General features: G+C 43.9%; 1 protein-coding gene across 5 annotated transcripts in view; it reads left to right on the top strand.

The window, feature by feature from the left end:
* tenm1 (teneurin transmembrane protein 1) overlaps positions 1-22,587 on the top strand; it is a 1,865,819-nt gene that overhangs the window by 1,147,177 nt on the left and 696,055 nt on the right. The gene's annotated exons all lie outside the window — the stretch shown is intronic.

The following is a 22,587-nucleotide window of genomic DNA, read 5'->3' as shown; positions in this document are numbered from 1 at the left end:
CTGCCACATTTGCTCCCAGGGGTAGATAGTCTCTGAGAATGTGCACAATTCGCTGGCCTGTTTTCTCTGGGCCCTCTTCTCAGCCAGCTGAAATTTTTGTTTCTGCTCATCTTTTCCAATAGCCTTCCAAACAGTTAGAGGTCACAGCCATCAGTAACTGCCTCCCAATTTGACCAGGCCATCGCAGGCATAGTTAGCTTAGCAATGAGTGTATGCTGATGGAATTGACGCACTTCAGGACATCTGAATTGGTGAATTTGCCCTGCCAAGAGATGCCAAGGATATGGCTGAGACAGCAAAAATTGAAACGGTCGAGCTTGTCTCTTGCCCAGCACATGTTGTCCAGGTCTCATTACGGTATAGAAGTTCACTAAGTACACAGGCTTGGTAGACTCACAGTTTGCTGTCCTCAATCAAATTGCTGTTGTTTCATACATTCTTCTCAGCATGGACATAATAACAGCTGCAGCTTTTGTGATGCGTGCATTGATTTCAGCATCAAGTGACAGATTTCTGATGATTACGTGAAGCTATCACCAACTTCCGATGTCATATTGTCAATGCTGATAGATATCAGTATGGCAGCATCCTGGTCCATGACATTGGGGTGGCATGATGGTTGGTACTGCTGCTTCACAGCGCCAGGGACCCAGGTTCAATTATCTGCCCTGGGTGACTGGCTGTGTGGAGTTGCATGTTCTCCCCATGTCTGCATGGGTTTCCTTCACATGCTTTAGTTTCCTCCCACAGTCCAAACATGTGCAGCTTAGATGGATCGGCCATGGTAAAATTGCCCCTTAGTGGCCAGGGGTGTGTAGGTTATGTAGGGTTATGGGGATAAGACGGGGGAGTGGGCCTTGGGTGAGTGCCCTTTAAAAAGGTGGTGCAGACCTGATGGACCAAATGGCCTCTGTAATGTTCTTGTCGGATAGCCTGATTTATATTATAAGAACACTTGTGGCGAAAGCTATAAATGATTTATTAACATTAACTGTGGGTCAAATAGAAACAAGCAACAGATGAATAATAGTATGACCATGCACCAGCAACCTTTCTACAAGCTCGCCAGAGAGCATGTGGTCACCTGACTCTAACATTCACTTCTATACTAATGAGACTCTAGTGGTCAGTCGCAGAATTACAACACAACCATGATATCACTACAGCCTCCTTCTGCACTGTAGGGATTCTAAGGTTATGTGGTTCATTTTCTTTTCTGAAGCTGATGGTCAAATCAAACTCTTCCAGGTGAGAGGGAGAAACTGTCCATTTTTCACTGCAGGTAATCCTCAGTATGGAACACTAATATTGTATCATCTGTGCACAAACCTTTGTTGTTCTCAGGAAAGCAAGTCTGACCAGCGTTCTAGCAAATCTGGCTTGTAAGTAGACATCCACCCTGGACTGCCTGAAGGCATTTGACAGCAACAAAGAGAAGAATGTACCAATGAGCGTTTGTGCCAGAATGCAACCCTGTCTGACCCCACTGTGGATCTGAAAAGGGTTCCCATGTTGCCAAATCATAGCTATCCTGGCCCATCATGTTGTCATGGAAGGAGGAGGTCACATTGAGCTGTTTCAGTGGGCAGCTAATGTATTTCCAGCTCTTTAAATAGACCACCTCTGCTCACATGATCGAATGTCTTGGTGAGATTAATGAAGACAATAAATAGTGTCTCCTTTGTTCCTGCAATTTCTCATGCAGCTCTGAAACAACACTGGGGTTCAGGGATACATTCAGCGTTGGTCTGCAGTCTGGCCAGGTCAATCAAATAACCAGTGACTAATTGCAAATAAATTAGCATTTTTGAAATGCTACACGTCCTGAATCAGTTGGAAGTTTTAGGTTCCTAATCATTAAAACTTTTCTTGATTTCAATTTGAGTCCTATTGTCCTGTGATCTGGAACAAGCAAAATTGTGTGCCCCATGCGAAAAATAAATAGCTCATCAATATGTGCAGTGGAAAAGCCTTAAGAAATGAAAGGTTTCCAATTGAATTTTATGTTATTGAATTTGTTGCAAGCTATCAGATGAATGACTGATTGATATAAAAAGTCATTTTTTAAAATTGGTCAATCTCTTCAAAATGTGCGAGCAACAATTATTTTTCACACACGTAAGAAAAGAAAACCCATAAGCTTCAATTGCAAACCCTTCGGTCTATTTTATGTAGATTTGACAGCTTTGCGAAAGGGTTTGAATTTGTATGTTGCCTTCTTACATATCTCAGGAAGGTCTGCAAAACTTTTTTTGTGATAAATTACGTTTGAATTGCAGAGGCTGCTGTTAATGGAGTTCAACACAGCAATCATTTGGCACATAGAAAAACCTCACATGCAGTAATGAGATAACTAACCAGTTAATCTGCTGATGGTGTTATTAGAGGTAGGAATGTCAGTTCGCACACAGAGAACCCCTTTTCTTCTTTGAATAGTAGATGTGAACGACGTTTAAAGTTACATCTGAAAGATCACTTTCCTTATGAATCAATATGTCCTCAGTACTGCAGAGGACGGTCAGGCTAAATTTGAACATGTTAAAAAACTAAAATTGCTAATAAAGCAGTTTGGCAATATTTATGGTATTGGCAAGCCAAGAGGGAACTTAATAGATATTTGGGCTTGAATTTGTTTTAAGGAGAAGGAAACCCGAATCAAGAAATGCCACCCTTGGTTCAGCACCCACCACTTTTGACGGTGTGAGGGGCAGGGTCTGGGGGTGGGACATATTTTACATACCAATGGTTCAGAGATGTAAGAACGAATGTAAAGATGCTGCTGCCTTCACTTATAAGCAATTTTCATCACTCAGATTTCTGATAAACGATTTGTGGGCTTTACACATTTGGGGGAAAGATCTAATACCACTGGAGTTCTTTGGAGAGGCAGGTACCCCTTTGGGATTGTTAAGGGAAGACGTGAATATGCATAAAGGATGAATAAGGTATGTGGAACTGTCAAGCCATCAAATCATTGAAATCAATTCAATTCAGTGGCATTATCATCGCTGTATTCCCGACTATCAACATTCTGGTTGTCACCATTGATCAGAAACTAAACTCAACTAATACAGTGACTACAGGAGCTGGTCAGCAGGCTAGGAATCCTGCAGCGAGTAACTATCTTTCTGACTCCCCAAAGCCTGTCCACAATCTACAAGGCGCCAGTCAGGAATGTGATATTAGACACTCTCCTTGCCTGAATGCTCCAACAACTTTCAAGAAGCTTGACACTATCCAGGATGAAGAAATCCACCTGATTGGCATCCTTTCCACAAACAATCACTTCCTCCACCATCAACATACTGTGGCAGCAGTGTCTATCATCTACAAAGTGCACTAGAGGAACTCACTAATGCTCCTTAGACAACACCTTTCAAACCCACGACCACTACTGTTTAGAAGGACAAGGGCGGCGGTTGCATGCGAACACCACCACCTGGAAATTCCCCTCTAAGCCACCTACCACACTGACGTGGAAATATATCACCGTTCCTTCACTGTCGCTGGGTTAAAATCCTGAAACCCCCTCCCTAACAGCATAGTGCGTATACCTGCACAAAATGGACTGAAGCCATTCAAGGAGGCAGCTAAACATTACCTTCTCAAGGGCAATTGAGGATGGGCAATGAATGCTGGTCTAGCCAGCAAAACACTCGCCTCTTGAATGAATTTTTAAAAATCCCCCGATGTTTACATTTTTGCACAGGGCTGGTTTAGCACAGGGCTAAAGAGCTGGCTTTTAAAGCAGAACAAGGCAGGCCAGTAGCACGGTTCAATTCCCATACCAGCCTCCCCGAACAGGTGCCGGAATGTGGCGACTAGGGGCTTTTCACAGTAACTTCATTTGAAGTCTACTTGTGACAATAAGCGATTTTCAGTTTCATTTCAAAAAGTAAATAACAGTTTCTTGTATCATTCATTTGAAAAACTAAACATGCTTATCTAATAGCTGTTTGTCCACAGAAGGCCATAGGGCTATCATCACATTATTAGTACTGTTTTGCTGCTTCCACAACCTTTCATTATTACATAGGATCTTGGAAGTTCACAAGTTGTTTGACAACTCCAAATAATTATAGCACAATCAGGTACCTTTGATGTGGGCTATGGATATAAATGTTTGTTTTGTAAGCGATTAAGAACTTGGAAGATTTGAATGCATACTTAGATGTATGATTATACTTATAAATTTATTTAATCGCAGCATGGCTCCTGAGGTCTGCCTATGGTGGATACTGGTTTAGTTGGCTTGGAGCAGGTAAGCGCAAGAGGTGATGGAAGGGCATACGTTAGCATGATTTATACCTGTTGACAAAGGGGTTATAAAGGGCCATGAGGATGAATGGAGTGGCATTAGTTGGCATGGAGGGTATGAGGGTGGGTGGGGGAACACGGTGGCATTAGTTGGAGTGCAAGGAGCATAGGGAGTTTGTGAGGTCCAAACAGCTTTTATTATATAAATTATTATATTATATATATATTATTATATTATATATTTATTTATTACAGATATTATTATAACTGGGTTAAAGTCCCAGAGTACTGCAGTTGGCCTTTTAAATAGCCTGTCTTAGCCCTCAGCAATGCCTATAGATGCCTCTGCACTGTTTCCAGCGGTGGTAAGCCAAGCACCATTTAGTACCTACACCTAACCACTACCTATCACTGAAAACTAAAGAAAAACTGAACATTTTGGAAATACTCCGTAGATCAGACAGTTTTGAAGAAAATTAGTTGAAAAACATGCGAAAGACTTCACTGTCTGAAATCTGCCATTTAAGTTCTTGGAATCAAATTCCATTCAACCTGAGACTACAAGGAAACAGAAGTATCTTTCCATAAGACATTGGAGCAGAAGTAGGCCACTCGGCCCATCTAGTCTGCTCTGCCATTCAATGAGATCATTCATGACTGATATGAAAATCCTCAACTCCAATTTCCTGCCTGATCTCCACAACTCTTACTGATTAAAAATCTGTCTTTCTCAGCCTTGAACATACTTAAAGACTCAGCCTCTACAGCTCTCTGTGCTAAGAGTTCCACAGACTGTCTACCCTCAGAGAAAGAAATTCTTTCTCATCTCTGACTTAAATGGGAGACCGCTTACTCTGAGATTATGCCCTCTGGTCCTGGACTCTCCCACAAGGGGAAACAACCTTTCAATATCTATCCAATAAAGCCCCCTGAGAATCCTATATGTCTCAATAGGTTGCCTCTCATTTTTCTAAACTCCAATTAGTACAGACCCAACCTACTCAACTTCTCCTCATAAGAAAATCCCTCCATAACCGTGATCAGCCCAGTGAACTTTCTCTGGACTGCCTCCAATGCCAATATACCTTTCCTTATAAGGGGACTAGGACCTCAGCTGTTGGCTGAAATTGTCCAGTCCTTCTTACCACATGGCTCATTCCCGGAGGTAGAGGGTATGGAACACGTAAAACCACACCAGAAATTACGCTGAGGTGGGGCTTGAAAGTCCCTCCCATTGGAACCCATTTGACCAATCTGCCTTTGCACTCACGTACTTTCACAACATGGGACTCTAGTGCATATCTATCAAAAACACATTTCAAAGAGGACACTCCATTTCCATGTTTGAGTACATTAAATGGGCGGCACATGGCATAAATAATTAGCAGTGCTGCCTCACAGCGCCAAGGACCCAGGTTCAATTATGGCCTTGGGTGACTGGGTGGAGTTTGCATTCATCCCGTATCTGGGTTTCCTCCGGGTGCTCTGGTTTCCTCCCACAGACCAAAGTTGTGAAGATTAGGTGGATTGGCCATGCTATGTTGACTCTTAGTGTCCAGGGATTTGCAGGTTAAGTGGAGTTACGGGGCTGCATGGATACGCCGAGAAACTGGTTAGGGTGCTCTTTCAGAGGGTTGGTGAGGACTCGATGGGCCAAATGGCCACCTTCTGCACTGCAGGGATTCGATAATTCTATCATTAGTTGTACATGGAAACTGTTCAATTTATTTCTTCAACTATTTATAATTTTCTTTCTTTTAGTATAAAGGAATTACGCCCACACATATATACACATGGGCATAGCAATTCCCTTCCTAATCTCAGAAAATTAATAAAATTAAACAAATACATTTGGCACTTTCTAGTCTTAATTCAACTTGATTAGACACCTTGGAAGTAACATTTTAAATCTCAGCTTATTACTGGAGTTGCGGCATGCTCTAAAGCAAACTGTTGAATCATGTTCCATGTCTTGACAGCTGTCCTGAGGAATCAGGGTGAAAATAAATTTGACCAGGACCAGTTCTGTCATGTCTGTGAGATTCCAATCTGATAGATTGAATATTTTTTTATAAATCCCAACGGCATTCAAGCGAATAAGGAGAGGTGAAGGACAATGTCAGCAGTGTGAAGTCAGAGTGCTTCTGGTATTTCAACATAAATTAATTACATGAGATTATCTGCTGTTAATATACATCATTCGGAAAAGTATTAACCTACCGGGTAGAAGGTTAGGATTGCAATTAGCTACGGAGAATCAGATGATTGGGAATTTGCCTGGTCAGTCTTTATCCTGGCCAATTTACGAATATGCGCTTTGTCAGTTGCAGTGCATCAACTGTAATATAACTTGTAAAACAAATCAAGAAATAAAGATCATGCAGATATGGGATAATTTCCAACCCTATGACTTCAACCTTCATGTAAAATGACAAGGACAGCAGATACATGGAAACACCACCACTTGCAAGTTTCCCTCTGTGCCACACACCACCCTGACTTGGATCTATATTCATGTTCCTTCATTCTCACTGGGTCAAATTCATGGAAATCCCTTCCTAACCACATATTGGATGTACCTACACCAGATGGATTGCAATGCACCAAGAAAGCAGCTCACCACCACCTTTTCAATGGCAACTGGGCAAATATGCTGGCCGTGCCAGTAATATTCACATTCTCTTGAACAAAATAAAACAGGAAGAGGTCATTCCGTCTAACCAGTTCATGTACAAACTGGACGGTTTACACCTGGGCAGGACTGGAACTGATGTCCCAGGGGGGCTATTTGCTAGAGCGGGTGGGGAGGGTTTAAACTAAAATGCTAGGGGGATGGGAACCTATGCAAGGAGTCAGAGAAAGAGGGAGCAAGGACAAAAGCAAAAGGTAGAAAAGTGAATAAGAAAAGTGATAGGTGGAGAAACCAAGGACAAAATTCAAACAGGGCAGTAGAGAAAAATATTGGGAGCAAGACAAGCATTGTGAAAAAGACAAACTTGAAGGCTCTGTGCCTTAATGCACGGAGCATTTGCAATAAAGTGGATGAATTAATTGCGCAGATAGATATAAATGGGTATGATATAATTAGGATTAAGGAGACTTGGCTGCAGGGTGAACAGGGATGGGAACTGAATGTCCCAGGGTTCTTAGTATTTAGGAAGGACAGGCAGAAAAGAAAAGGTGGTGGTGTGGCACTGCTGGTTAAAGAGGAAATTAACACAATAGTGAGAAAGAATATTAGCTCTGGCAATGTGGAATCTGTATGGGTAATGTTGAGAAATACCAAGGGACAAAAAACATTAGTGGGTGTCATATATAGACCCCCCCCCCCAAACTGCACTTGTGAGGTTGGGAATGGCATGAAACAAGAAATTAGGGATGCATGTAATCAGGGAATATTCATGATCATGGGTGATTTTAATCTTCACATAGATTGGGCAAATCAAATTAGCCACAATGCCGGAGAGGAGGAATTCCTTGAGTGTATAGGGGATGGTTTTCTTAACCAATATGTGGAGGAACCAACTGGAGAGCAGGCCATCTTAAACTGGGTACTGTGTAATGAGAAGGGAATTATTGTCAATCTGGCTGTACGAGACCCCGTAGGGATGAGCGACCATAACATGTGAAGTAGTTGATTTGGAGACTAGGGTGCTGAATCTTAATAAAGGGAACTATGAGGATAAAAGGTGTGAGTTGACCTTGATAGATTGGGGAGAGTTACTTAAAGGGATGACAGTGGATAGACAATGGCACATATTCAAGGAATGCATGGAGGAACTGCAGCAACTGTTCATTCCTGTCTGGCACATAAGCAACATGGGTAAGAGGGCTAATCCATGGCTTACACAGGAAATTAGAAATAGTATCCGAACCAAGGAAGAAGCATATAGATTGGCCAAGAAAAATAATAGATCTGAGGATTAGGAGCAGTTTAGAATTCAGCAAAGAAGGATGAAGGGATTGATTAAGAAGGGGAAAGTACAGTACAAAAGGAAGCTTGCAGGGAATATAAAGACTGACACAGTTTCTACTGGCATGTGAGAGGGCCTTTAAGAATTGGATGTTTAAGAAATGTACCTTTAAGAAATGAGGCTGATCATATTACTGAAGTGATGTCACAAGGGGGGAGCAGAGCTCACTTCTGCTTTTTGAGAGTTTTAGTTTCAGTTTGAAGATAGCTTGGGTGTGGCTGTGAGCTGCAATGCTGGTGATCTCTGCCATGAAGGACTATCTCTTAATCCTTTGGTGAACTCTGAATTGTAAAAAGGTCTCAGTATTGAATATAAATCTAATGTGCTTCTGTTTGAAGGATTTGTTCCGTCTTTTGGATGTGTAAAGGAACAGTTTGCAGGATTGGGTAGTGTTGTATTAATTTTGGGGTTATCTTTGAAATAAAGGGTGTTAAGAGATCCAATATTTATTTAAAAGGTTAATTTGAGTTCATGGAAGAAACATTGTTTTGTTTTAAAAGCCACGTGTCATGATTGTAATACGACACCTGGGGAACAAGCCGTGTGCTTCAAAAGCAACAATCCATCAAAGGTGGGAGTTGATTGAACTCCATGATACATTTTGGGGTTCTGAAAACACCTCTCCCATAACACTACAGATATGTGAAGAGAAAGAGATTGGTAAAGAGAAATGTCGGCCAACTGCAGACAGAAACAGGGGAATGCATAATAAGGGACAAAGAAATGGCTGAGCAATTAAATAAATACTTTGGTTCTGTCTTCAGAAATGAGGACACAAATCAGATCCCAGAAATGTTGGAAAATGAAAGGTTTACTAAGAAGGAAGACCTGAGGGAGACCAACATTAGTAGAGATATGGTGCTGGGAAAACTGATGGGATTGAAGGCGGATACATCCCCAGAGTCTGAGAATCTACATCCCAAAGTGCTTAAGGAGGTGGCTCTGGAAATAGTGGATGCATTGCTGGTCATCTTCCGGGATTCTATAGACTCTGGAACTGTCCCTGCAGATTGAGGGGTAGCTCACATCACTCCGATATTCAAAAAGGGAGGTAGAGAGAAAGCAGGGAATTATAGACCAGTAATCCTAAAATGGGTAGTGGGGGAAAATGCTTGAATCCATTATCAAGGACTTTATAGCGGAACATTTAGAAAGCAGTGGCAGGATCAGTCAGAGTCAGCATGGATTTATGAAAAGAAAATCATGCTTGACAAATCTGTTGGAATTCTTTGAAGAGGTAACCAGTATAGTCGACAAGGGGAGCCAGTCAATGTGGTGTATTTGGACTTTAAGAAGGCGTTTGACAAAGTCCCGCATAAGAGATTATTGTGCAAAATTAAAGTGCATGGGATTGGGGGAAATGTATTGAGGTGGATAGAAAACCGGTTAGCAGAGAGGAAACAAAGAGTAGGGATAAATTGGTTCTTTTCAAATTGGCAGGAAGTAACCATTGGGGTACCACAGGGATCAGTACTGGGACCCCAGCTATTCACAATATATGAAAATTGCTTATTGTCACAAGTAGACTTCAAATGAAGTTACTGTGAAAAGCCCCTAGTCACCACATTCCAGTGCCTGTTCGGGGAGGCTAATATGGGAATTGAACCGTGCTGCTGGCCTGCCTTGGTCTGCTTTAAAAGCCAGCTCTTTAGACCTGTGCTAAACCAGCCCCAATATATATTAATGATTTGGATGAGGGAACAAAATGTAACATCTCAAAGTTTGCAGATGATACCAAATTAGGTGGGAGGGTGAATTGTGACGAGGATGCAGGGATCCTACAGCAAGATCTGGACAGGTTGGGCGAGTGGGCAAACCAATGGCAGATGCAGTATAATTTGGATAAGTGTGAGGTTATTCATTTTGAAAGCAAAATCAGGAAGGCAGATTACTACCTGAATGGTTGTAAATTGGGAGAGGGGAGTGTGCAGCAGAAAATGGGTGTCCTTGTGCACCATTCGCTGAAGGTAAGCATGCAGGTGAAGCAGGCGGTAAAGAAGGCTAATGGTATGTTGGCCTTTGTTGCAAGATGTTTTGAGTATAGAAGCAGGGATGTGTTCCTGCAATTGTACAAGGCCTTGGTGAGGACACATTTGGAGTATTGTGTGTAGTTTTGGTCTCCTTCTCTGAGGAAGCTGTTCTTGCTCTCGAGGGAGTACAGCGAAGGTTTACCAGACTGATTCCAGGGATGGCAGGACTGTCTTATAAGGAGAGATTGACTAGGTTGGGATTGTTCTCACTGGAATTCAGAAGAATGAGGGGGATCTCATAGAGACTTATAAAATTCTAACAGGACTAGAGAGAGTAGACGCAGGGAAGATGTTATGAATGATAAGTGTGTCCAGAATCAGGGGTCACAGCCTGAGGATTCAGAGTAAACCATTTCGGACAGAGATTAGAAGGCACTTCTTCACACAAAGAGTGGTGAGCCTGTGGAATTCATTACCACCGGAAGTAGTTGATGCTAAACCTTTGAATATATTTAAGCGGCGGCTAGATATAGCACTTTGGGAGAATGGGATCAAAGACTATGGGGAGAAAGCAGGATTAGGCTATTGAGTTGGATGATCAGCCATGATCGTGATGAATGGCGGAGCAGGCTCGAAGGGCCAAAAGGCCTCCTCCTGCTCCTACCTTCTATGTATCTATGTATCTATGCTGATATGGGCAGCTTTTCTACATTATTTTTCTTGGAAGAGTTCCAAAGCAGTGGTCCAAACAATTGTGCAGCTGACTTTACGAACTGGCACATTAATAAAATCGAACAGCTCCCAGATTGCTGAAACCAACTGGGCACAGAGATGGACAAGCATCAGCATTTAAGATGGTTTGGCAAAAGGATTTCAAATGTACATGTTCGAAATGTTAGGTTTTCCTAAGAATTAAGTGAAATTTAGAAAGGAATTTAAGAAAGTGTTGCCGATGGAATCAGGAGGATTATGTCTTGCTAATTTAAGCATACTTTAATACCCAGTGCTTTTGGAGAAGGTATCTAAACAAATATATTGGCACTGAGATAAGATAGCCAGCTGAACTGCAGAAAATCTAAATTGCGTATGTAAAATAAAGTAACCTTTGCAAATCAATAGCGTATTGATAGAAGAACCAGAGACAACATGTACTGTATCCCTTAGGGGCCTTTAGTTTAGTCTGAAAGGTCTTCAAGCACAGGATGCAACGGAGAGCCAACAAAGAATCATTAGTAGCAATTCAAGAAATAATGGTGACAGGTTCGTACAAAACTAGCCAATTTGATCGTACATTAGTTAACGTAGCTTCTCCTTTGAGAGATCAGTCAATATTTGTTCAAGTTTTGGAAACTGCTGTTAACATCTCAGAGATATAATACATTACTCAGTGAATTGAAATTACAATTCATCTGAAATAAAAACAAGAAATGCAAAAAATATTCAGCAGGTTAAACAGAATCTGTAGAGAGAAAAACAAAGTTAACATTTCAGATGGATGACCTTTCATTAGAACCGGTCCATTGGTTGAATACTAATGCCTCTCTCGCATCTTCTTCCACTTTATTTTCCACTGATCCCACCCCCTCTTCCAATCTCTTAACATATTTTCAGTACCTCCTCTGATATTCTCCTCTCTAACCCTCAACAAAAGACTCAAGATTCATCCCATTACACCCCCATCTCAATAAATTTTGAACTGACACAACACTGACCACTTCTTCCACTGACTTCACCTCTTTGTCCATTTTCTTGTCTAGGAATCTTCTCAATGCAGCAGATCTTATCCCCATCTCCAGAATTTGTATTCCAGCTTGTCCCCTCCCAAGGGCCTCTTGCTCTCTCTGGATCATTCCAGTGAGAATTGCCGGCATGGTATTGGCGATTACCTCATTCACCCTAATCTATCTCTGCTTAAATTTGGAATACTCCATTCTCTCAATTCCAAGTCCAGAACTTCTGATCTCCGGATGATTGTACCCCAGTGAGTACTCCCCAAGATGAGCTGGGGATCTCTCTGAGGTCCCCATGCATTGACTATGTGGGAATTGCCTGGAAAGTTTGGACTCGCTTTAGAAATGTCCCTGTGTGTGGAACCCTCCAAAACTCTGAGAAAGTCAGAGACTTTGGATGGTTCTGAGTCACCTCGCAGAATAGTTACCAAGTAAATGTTAGAAAGATCAAAAGTAGTTCTAACCCCTGGGTAACGATATTACTGACCCCAGGACACCACACTGGCATTCTCCGACTACAACCCCATGACCACCTGGCTATCTCTCTGGATCGACCACCCCCATGATCCGACTACCCCTGATCTTACCACTCCCCTTGATACCCCAACTATGCCTGACTACTACCCAACTCAACAACTCCCCTCAATCCCCAATTACCTCCCTGAGCCCCACATACCCCAGGACCCCAAATCCCATGCAAGTCCTCATATCGAACAATTTGTCTTTTAATCAACTCACTCTTCCAGCCTAAAGGTTTTGCTTTGGTAATGTGCATTCGACCTAATCAGAAGCAAATTACTGCGGATGATGGAATCTGAAACAAGAACAGACAATGCTGGAAAAATTTAGCAGGTCTGCCAGCATCTGTCAGGCGAGAAACAGAGTTAACGGTCGGGATTCTCCGAACCTCCACGCTGCAATCACGCTCGGTGCGGGGGCGGAGAATGGGGCATCAGACCCGCGATCGGGTCTGCCGCTTTTGCGCGATTCTCCAGATAATCGCCACCAATCGCTCGTGTGCGTGGTCGATGCAGGACTGGTTGGGGGCCATTGAAAGAGGACCCAGCAATGATCCTCCGCCGGCAACTGGCCGACTCCTGCCGGGGTGATTTACTCATGGTTCCACCTGGCAGGCGTCTGCAGCCGCCCTGGTGAGGGTGGGGGATCCGTTACCAAGGGGGGGGGGATGCCTCCAGGATGGCCAGGCTCGCAATTGGGGACCACTGATCGGCAGGCCTGCGCAATCTGGGGAGGGCCTATATTGTTGGGGCCGACCCACTGTGTGGGTCCGCCAAGTTACGTGGACCTGCGGCCGGAAGTGCAGGGCCCCCTATCGGCAGCCGGAGCTGCGAGGACTACTCCGGGACCCTGCAAGACCCCTTCAAAATGGAGAATTACTTTGGACTTTCTCCAGGATAGTCCAGAGTGATTCGCCATCATTTACTCTCGGCCGTGGGGACATAGCCCCGTTGTGAGAATTCTTTCCCATTTGTCTGAACTGAAGGGAGGAAGAATGTGTTAAAGCTATAGGAACTGCAACAAAAAGTAGCAACTTCAAGAACAAACATCATTCTGTCATTTTCCCCTCTCCTCCCTGTATTTCCCAAGGGACCGTTGCCTCGCAAGACCTTGGGCCACTTCTTAATCATCCCAACTTCATTACTCTCCCCCTCCCCTTCATGTGACCCTTGCCTGTGCAAGTGTAAGAAATGCAACATTTATCATTTTACCTCAACCCTTTCCACTGTCCAGGTCTGCAAGCACTCCTTCTATCTGATATATCTATTTAATTGTAGTTTTTCAATTTATACTGTATTCGCTGTCCACACTGCAGCCTCCTCTGCATTGATGAGACCAAGCATAGATTGGATGATTATTTTACAGATTTCTGTGCAGTCTGCAAAGATGATTCTGAGCTTCCAGTTTTCATCATTACCTGTTTCCATTTTTTCAGGTGGTTGCTGTTGGTGATAATTAGGTTATTCCCATTTCCACCACCTCGAGATGCATCGTGTTCCATTGCAAACTCCTTTGTCATTTAGAGGGGAGCTTAACCTGCCAAGCTGGATTGGTTTCGATGCAGGTGCCAGGTTAAAAGGTCAGAAAATGCCGCCTTGTAGGGAAACCAACAGGAACAGCATGGGGCAGCACGGTAGCATCGTGGTTAGCACAATTGCTTAACAGCTCCAGTGTCCCAGGTTCGATTCCGGCTTGGGTCACTGTCTGTGCGGAGTCTGCACATCCTCCCCATGTGTGCGTGGGTATACTCCGGGTGCTCCGGTTTCCTCCCATAGTCCAAAGATGTGCAGGTTAGGTGGATTGGCCATGATAAATTGCCCTTAGTGTCCAAAATTGCCTTTAGTGTTGGGTGGGGTTACTGGGTTATGGGCATAGGGTGGAGGCGTTGACCTTGAGTAGGGTGCTCTTTCCAAGAGCCGGTGCAGACTCGATGGGCCGAATGGCCTCCTTCTGCACTGTAAATTCTATGAAATTCTATGGAACCCGCGGATTTCTCCACTTAACCTGAGCGCGTTCATTTAACTGAAAGGGTTGCAACTAACGAAAAATGATCATAGAACGTACAGTGCAGAAGGAGGCCATTCGGCTCATCGAGTCTGCACCGACCCACTTAAGCCCTCACTTCCACCCTATCCCCGTAACCCAATAACTCCTCCTGACCTTTTTGGACACTAAGGGAAATTTAGCATGGCCTAACCTTGCATGTCTTTACTGTGGGAGGAAACCAGAGCACCCGGAGGAAACCCACGCAGACACGGGGAGAACGTGCATACTCCGCACAGACAGTAACCCAGCGGGGAATCAAACCTGGGACCCTTGTGCTGTGAAACCATAGTGCTATCCACTGTGCTGCCCCACGATAATACATGTCTGTGCAAGGTACCCGTGGAACTGCCCACATCCTGCACCAGTCACGCCTCCCAAATTCACTCAACTCCCAAACAAAGTCAGCGGGTGACTCTATGAATCCAGGGTTACCCTCCGAGGGCTGGTTGATGACGTGTATGAGAGGTCTTACCCAGGAAATATATAACTGTAGTCACAGGAACACAAGAATTTGTCATTGACCAAGCCATTGGGATGCTGAAGATGTGCCTCAGGTGTCTGGAAAGAAGTAGCACTGCTCTCCAGCAAAGATTTCCAGAATGCTAGTGACCTGCTGTGTCTTGCACAATACTGGCTGGCAGGGAGGATTGGAACTGGAGAAGAATGAAAGTGATGCATTGCTGTGTCCTCAGAGGAAAAGCTAGAAGAGTAATAACTCTTCCAGTACAGAGTACATTAATTCAGAGAGAGAGTGGATCTGGTGAGGAGCAGCTGAGCAGAGCAGTGGGAAATCTTTAAAAGGAACAGCACAGTGTACCCTTACTCAATCCAGAGGAACAGCCCAGTGTACCTTTACTCAATCCAGAGGAACAGCCCAGTGTACCTTTACTCAATCCAGAGGAGCAGCCCAGTGTACCTTTACTCAATCCAGAGGAACAGCCCAGTGTACCTTTACTCAATCCAGAGGAACAGCCCAGTGTACCTTTACTCAATCCAGAGGAACAGCCCAGTGTACCTTTACTCAATCCAGAGGAACAGCCCATTGTACCATCACTCAATCCAGAGGAACAGCCCATTGTACCATCACTCAATCCAGAGGAGCAACCCAGTGTACCTTCACTCAATCCAGAGGAACAGCCCAGTGTACCTTTACTCAATCCAGAGGAGCAGCCCAGTGTACCTTCACTCAATCCAGAGGAGCAGCCCAGTGTACCTTCACTCAATCCAGAGGAGCAACCCAGTGTACCTTCACTCAATCCAGAGGAGCAGCCCAGTGTACCTTCACTCAATCCAGAGGAACGGCCTAGTGTACCTTCACTCAATCCAGAGGAGCAACCCAGTGTACCTTCACTCAATCCAGAGGAACAGCCCAGTGTACCTTTACTCAATCCAGAGGAACAGCCCAGTGTACCTTCACTCAACCCAGAGGAACAGCCCAGTGTACCTTCACTCAATCCAGAGGAACGGCCCAGTGTACCTTCACTCAATCCAGAGGAACAGCCTAGTGTACTATCACTCAATGCAAAGGAGCAGCCCAGTGTACCCTTAGTCAATCTAGAGGAGCAACCCAGTGCACCATCACTCAATCCAGAGGCGGAGCTCCTGAGATGACATCAGGATTTGAATGTGATGTTGGGCAAGTGGAAGCTGCTGATTGAGTGAGTACAGGTAGTGAGTATTTATACCACTATTGTCGCTTATACCTGGTAAAATTTTTAATTTATGGTTTATGGTTTGTGTTATGGGCCAGGGTTTAGAGAACACCAAAGTATATCATGGAGTTCACCTGACCTACAACTGTTTATAGATTTTGGTTATGAGGAGCACGAAGGCCTACTCCTCAGGTGTTATGCAACAGAGGCCTGACACACTGTAAATCAAAAACAAAGTTTATACTACAAATTCAGTTAACATTTTATAAACATAATAAGCATTCTTATCAACTACTAACATGCATCCCCCCACACAGCTACAGTTCTATCAAAGAATATACCCCTCAATAACTTCAACTTTCAACTGTCTCCATTTGCTAACAACATCCAAGACCAGTAAAACCCTTTTTAACAAAACAGTTGGCAGGATTCTCTGATCCTGAGGCTAAGTGTTGATGCTGTCGTCAACGCCGTCACGTTTCTCGCTGTCGTCAACATGCCCTCAGGAGCAGCCATTCTGACCCCTACAGGGGGCCAGCACAGCACTGGAGCGACCCACGCCGCTCCAGCTGCCGATGTCAGTGTCAGATGGGTGCCGTGGGTCTGCACATGCGCAATAGGACCAGTGCCAATGCGCACATGCACAGTGGGACTGGTCCCGCGCCGGCCCCGACGCAACATGGCGTAGGGCTCCAGGGGCTGGCACAGAACAAAAGAGGCCCCCAGCCCGAGAGGCCGGCCCGCCGATCGGTAGGCCCCGATTGTGGGCCAGGCCACAGTGGAGCCCCCTGCCGGGATTGGACCCCCCCCCGTCCCACCCCCGCACCAGGCTGCCTCCGGATGCATGCACGCTGAGGTCCCACCAGGTAAGACCGCACGGGGACGGCGCCGGCGGGACTCAGATTTCTTGTACGGCCGCTCGGCCCATGCTGGGGGTAGAATTTACAGATGATACAAAAATAGATGGAAAGGCAAGTTGCCAGAGGGATACTAATAGTTTGAAAAGAGATATTGACAGGTTAAGTAAGGGGGAAAAAAGTTGACAAATAGAATATAATGTGGGAAAGTGTGAAGTTGTTCATTTAGAAGGGAGAACAAAAGAATAGAGTATTATTTAAGTGGAGAAAAACTGCAGAAAACCTCAATACAAAGGGACTTGGGTCTACTTGTGCATGAAACACATAAAGTTAGCACACAGGTGCAGTAGGTTATCAGGAAGGCTAATGGAATGTTGGCCCTTATTTCAAGGGGGTTAAAGTATAAGAGTAAGAAAGTCTTGCTGCAGATGTAAAAGGCACTGGTGAGACTGCATCTAGGGTACTTTGAGCAGTTTTGGTCCCCTCATTTAAGGAAATATATTAGCCGCAATTCTCCAGCTGGCCTCCGGATTCTCTGGTCCCGCCGGTGGTACACCCTGGTTTTCCAGCTGCATGTGGTGGTTTCAATGAGAATTCCCATTGACAGCGGTGGGAGCAGATGATCACACCACCAGTGAACTGCATGCCGTCTCCTGTCACTGGGAAACATGTGGCTGGGAGGCCGGAGAATCCCACAGGTGGTTCAGAGAAAGTTAACTCGGATGATCCCTGGTATGGAAGGATTATCTTATGAGCAAATGTTAAACAAGTTTGCTCATTGGAATTTAGAAGAATGAGAGGTGATCTCATTGAAACATATGGGATTCTTAAGGGGCGTGACAGGGTAAATGCTGAGAGGATGTTTCCCCTCATTGGAGAGTCTACGACCAGAGGGCATAGACTCAGAATAAAAGGTGCCAACTGAGATGAGGAGGAATTTCTTCTCTTAGGGTGTTGTGAGTCTTTGGAATTCCTTGCCACAGAGAGCTGGGGGCAGAGTTCTTGTATATAGTTAAGGCTGAGATAGATGTCACAGCGCCAAGATCCCAGGTTCGATCCCAGCTCTGGGTCACTGTCCGTCTGGAGTTCGCACATTCGCCCTGTGTTTGCGTGGGTTTTATCCTCACAACCCAAAGATGTGCAGGATAGGTGGATTGGCCATGCTAATTTGCCCTTAATTTTTAAAAAAGGAATTGGGTACTCTAAATTTATAATTTAAAAAAAAAGACTGAGATAGATTCTCGATTAGGAATTGAATCAAGGGTTACTTGGAAAGGGCAGAAAAGTGGACGTGAGGAATGTCAGATCAGCCATGATTCGATTGAATGGTGGAGCAGGCTCGAAGGGCTGAACGGCCTACTCCTGTTCCTATTTCTTATGGTCTTAGTAACTGGAGGAGGCAAAGGCACCTGATACGGATTGCACTGCTGCCTCGCAGTGCCTGGGACCCAGGTTCGAATCTGGCCTTGGGTGACTGTGTGAAGTTTGTTCTTTCTCCTCATGTCCATGTGGGTTTCCTCCGGGTGTTCCGGTTTCCTCCTACTGTTTAAAGATATGCAGGTTAGGTAGGGTCACGGGGATAGGGCAGGAGAGTGAGCCTAGGTAGGGTGCTCGTTCAAAGGGTCGGTGCAGACTCGATAGGCCAAATGGCCTCGTTCTGCACAGTGGGGATCTATGGATTGGGCATCTATAGCTGATCATTTAGCTGCCAGAGATGCTGGGACAGAGTGATTAAGGCATGCTTCAGTTAATCTGAGGAAGGACAGCCATCTATGGCACATCAATTCATACTCTCCTCTGCCCCCAGAGCCATCAGCACAAAGCAGTTCCACAAGGAAACATCCATCCCTCTACAGATAACTATTGTTTGTCTTTTACTCTCGTCATATTGCCCTTCACCAGACAGAAAGCCTCTTGGCAGTTACATAATGGTGAGGATGGGCTACAGGGATTTAAAATAACGTTTATGGTTCATAAACATTGAACAAAAATGTGATAATGTAGTAGAGTGTTTAGTAAGTAAATACCTTTATGCAACTCCAGACCTTGCCTTTGTCTCTTTCTATTACTCATACATGCTGAAATCCCTATAGCTTCAGCAGAACTATAGGCACACTTATTGTTTCCTGCTACAACTGCTCCTTTGTTCATGTTGATGTCTTCTATGCTTCAGAACCTGTGAGAAGCCTGTCAAAGACTTCCCCACCTTCACTTGCACAGGGGTAGACACAGCCTTCAGGACAGGAGGCAGTATGCTGATTGTGAGGTGTTGGGCAAGGGATCAGGAGTGGAAGTGTCACATTTCCACGGGCATTTTCTCCTTCTCATGGTTCACTTGCAATTCCCTGTTCACCAAAAACTAGACAGCCTATGGATTACGGAGGGGAAAAAAATCAATCATTGTTCCAATGTCTAATTGTTTTCAGTTGATGTGGTGACATGCATCACTGTAAATACATAAGGGGTTAATGTCGATATACTAGGACTAAGTACACACTAGAGGGAGCACCAGAGACATCATGACACACAGACATTCAACCAATAGGTCAGTAAGATAGGACACGGCCAATGGGCAGTCAAGACACCCAGAGGTGACACTACCACAAGGGGGAAACCCATATAAAAGGACAGGGCACACATGCTCTTTCTGTTTCCAGAGGCGACACTCAGAGAGACAGGGGCAGATCAGGAAGCATCACATCCACCACATGGATTAGAGCAGACTCGTTAGTTAGATTGAGTTACTATAGTAAGATTAGCAGGAGAGTCAAACTCAAGTAGAAGAATTGTTAACTGTTTAATAAATGTGTTAAACCTATCTCCAAGCCTGAACCTTCCTTTGTCAGAGTATACATCAAGGAAGCAGCTTATGCTACATGAAGAAGCACAAGACAACAGTGGACATGGATGGGAATCAGATCAACTTTAGGCTGCACTATTTTCATCATAATTGAAGGGCTTACTAACATTAAATATTAAGGTGTGTTAGGGCAGCACGGTGGCCTAGTGGGTAGCACAGCTGCCTCACGACGCTGAGGTCCCAGGGTCGATCCCGGCTCTGGGCCACTGTCCGTGTGGAGTTTGCACATTCTCCCTGTGTCTGCGTGGGTTTTGCCACCACAACCCAAAAATGTGCAGAGTAGGTGGATTGGCCACACTAAATTGCCCCTTAATTGGAAAAAATAATTGGGTAATCTAAATTTAAAAAAATATATATTAAGGTGTGTGAAAACAGGTGCAGCATGAAGAGGATGCTTGGCATCCATAAACCTGTGTTCCCTAAAGAGTTAGTAAAGGTTGAGAGAGAAAAGAATTGGCGCGAGAAAGGCAAACAAAAATAGAGTTACCGTAAATCACTGTTAATTGTCAGTTTTCAGATTTCTGGCTGTGATTGTTGAAGTTACAATGGTTGGACTGCAACTCTTATATGAATGTTGTAACTTTCCTCTTAAAAAACGTTCAGGGTGAATCATTTTGCAATAAATGCTAGGTCATATTTTGCACTGATAGGTTTTGTTGGTTTCGTTGCCTTTTTGGAGAGATTCCCACCCCAAGGATCATCTGAACAGATTGGAAACACTTGACCTCATTGTTCAAACAAGGAAATCTATATATTGTGTGTCAGTATTTTATATTGAAATGGAAAATATTGGAGCTGAAATTGCACAGTTTGATATTTGTAACCCATTGGTTAACACGTTCATGTAAAATTCCTCTCTACTACTTTACCACGCTTCAGCAGGCCGAACAACGCTCAGAAAAAAATTCTGCAAATGCATAAATCACATTATGTGCTATTTTTCCTGTGTTATTTGCAAAGTCTGGGCTGCAGCTTTTTGTTTATTTGAGGTGAAGTCTGTTTGTCCCTGAACTTGCCCACTTTTCCCAGCATCCTTTACTTGACGCCATTTTAGGTGGACACACATTACAAATGTTAAAACAAAATCCGACCTGATAATTATCAGACAAGATTGCAGATCAAAACGACTGAACAATTCACTGAAGAGAATTAGAGAACAGATACAATAAGTAAGCACTGATAATAAGAAGATGTAACAACAGTATAATCTATTGTTTTCATGAGAATACCTGGTGAAAGTTCCTCTTTGTGCTATTGGGATTAGTGACAATTTGTGTCGTCATGAGAAAGGCATCTTATTAGTATGGACAGTAGAATTATGCAAAAATCTCCAACACCCTCCTTCCCAATCTCGTGGAAAGCCCTGCTCATGCCCATCAATGGAAAGAGAAGTGTCCAATATCCCTAAACCATTGCATGTCACCCTTCGTCCCTGATCTGATTTGTATTTTTAAAACAGCTATTTCTTCAGGGTTGTGACATCTTCCCTGCCTGTCCCCCACCTGTGGAGCCCACAGTTGCCCATCAAGAGGTTGGTACACTCCAACTCATTTAATATAGTTGCTCCACAAATTATGCGAAATCCCAACTGTGAATCTTGTGGGAACCCTTTGCCAGGGCTCAGTTTTCATCCCTCCACCCCTTAGAAGATAGGATGGAAAGTTTTGGAAATGTAAGAATTACCCAATCCAGTTATGTCTCCATTGTTCACCACAAACATTGCAACAGGAGTCTAGCTGAATATCCAGCCATATACCTTTAAGAAGCAATACCTTGCCTCACTTCTCTCTTTCTCTTCCAAATACAGAGAGAAATGTTTCATTTTTTCTTCAATAAATTTTTCAAACTTTAAATTCAGTGGCATTGATAGTGTGCAATAATCAGAGGATTTATGGTCTTGTTTCTGAGCAGACAAGTACTGACGTTTATATCCATGTTACAGAAATATCTTATAATTTATTACAGCTTACTTATGTATGTGTTTGTGAGTACAGCTTCCAATGTAGACATCGCTGACACAAGGTGGTCCATATGATGGCTTGTCAAATTTGACATTTTCACTCCTGATGGATAGTGCAGATCAATTTGTAAGAAGAATTGCCTCTACTCAATAAATAAGGACAAATCTGGGAAAGAAAAAAAGGCAGTTTATAGTTTCATAGAATTTCATAGAATATACAGTGCAGAAGGAGGCCATTCGACCCATCGAGTCTGCACCAGCCCTTACAAAGATCACACGACTGAAGCACACTTATCTACCCTATCCCCATAACCCAGCAACCCCCACTTAACCTTTTAGGACACTAAGGGCAATTTAGCATGGCCAATCCACCTACCCCGCACATCTTTGGACTGTGGGAGGAAACCGGAGCACCCGGAGAAAACGCACGCAGACACGGGGAGAACGTGCAGACTCCACACAGACAGTGACCCAACCGGGAATTGAACCTGGGACCTTGGAGCTGTGAAGCAATGGTGCTAACCACTATGCTACTGTGCTGCACTTTACCAGGTTTTGCAGCAGCTTTCAGAATACATTTTCATGCTGTATTAAAAAAGCTATCTTCTCTTGGATTACACCACAGGAAAGGCACTCGATTCAGCTACTGTCTTTTGAAAGGCAATCTTTCTCTCTATCATAACCTTTGTTGTCTTTCACTGATTTATTGCTGCTACACCAGTAAATATTCCTCGGAATTTACTCTCCTGTTTCTTCCTCATT

The sequence above is a fragment of the Scyliorhinus canicula genome, chromosome 17 (genome assembly GCF_902713615.1).
Source record: "Scyliorhinus canicula chromosome 17, sScyCan1.1, whole genome shotgun sequence".
Lineage (NCBI taxonomy): Eukaryota > Metazoa > Chordata > Chondrichthyes > Carcharhiniformes > Scyliorhinidae > Scyliorhinus > Scyliorhinus canicula.
The sequence above is the reverse complement of the archived record's forward strand: the minus strand, read 5'-3'. Positions and strand labels throughout refer to the sequence as shown.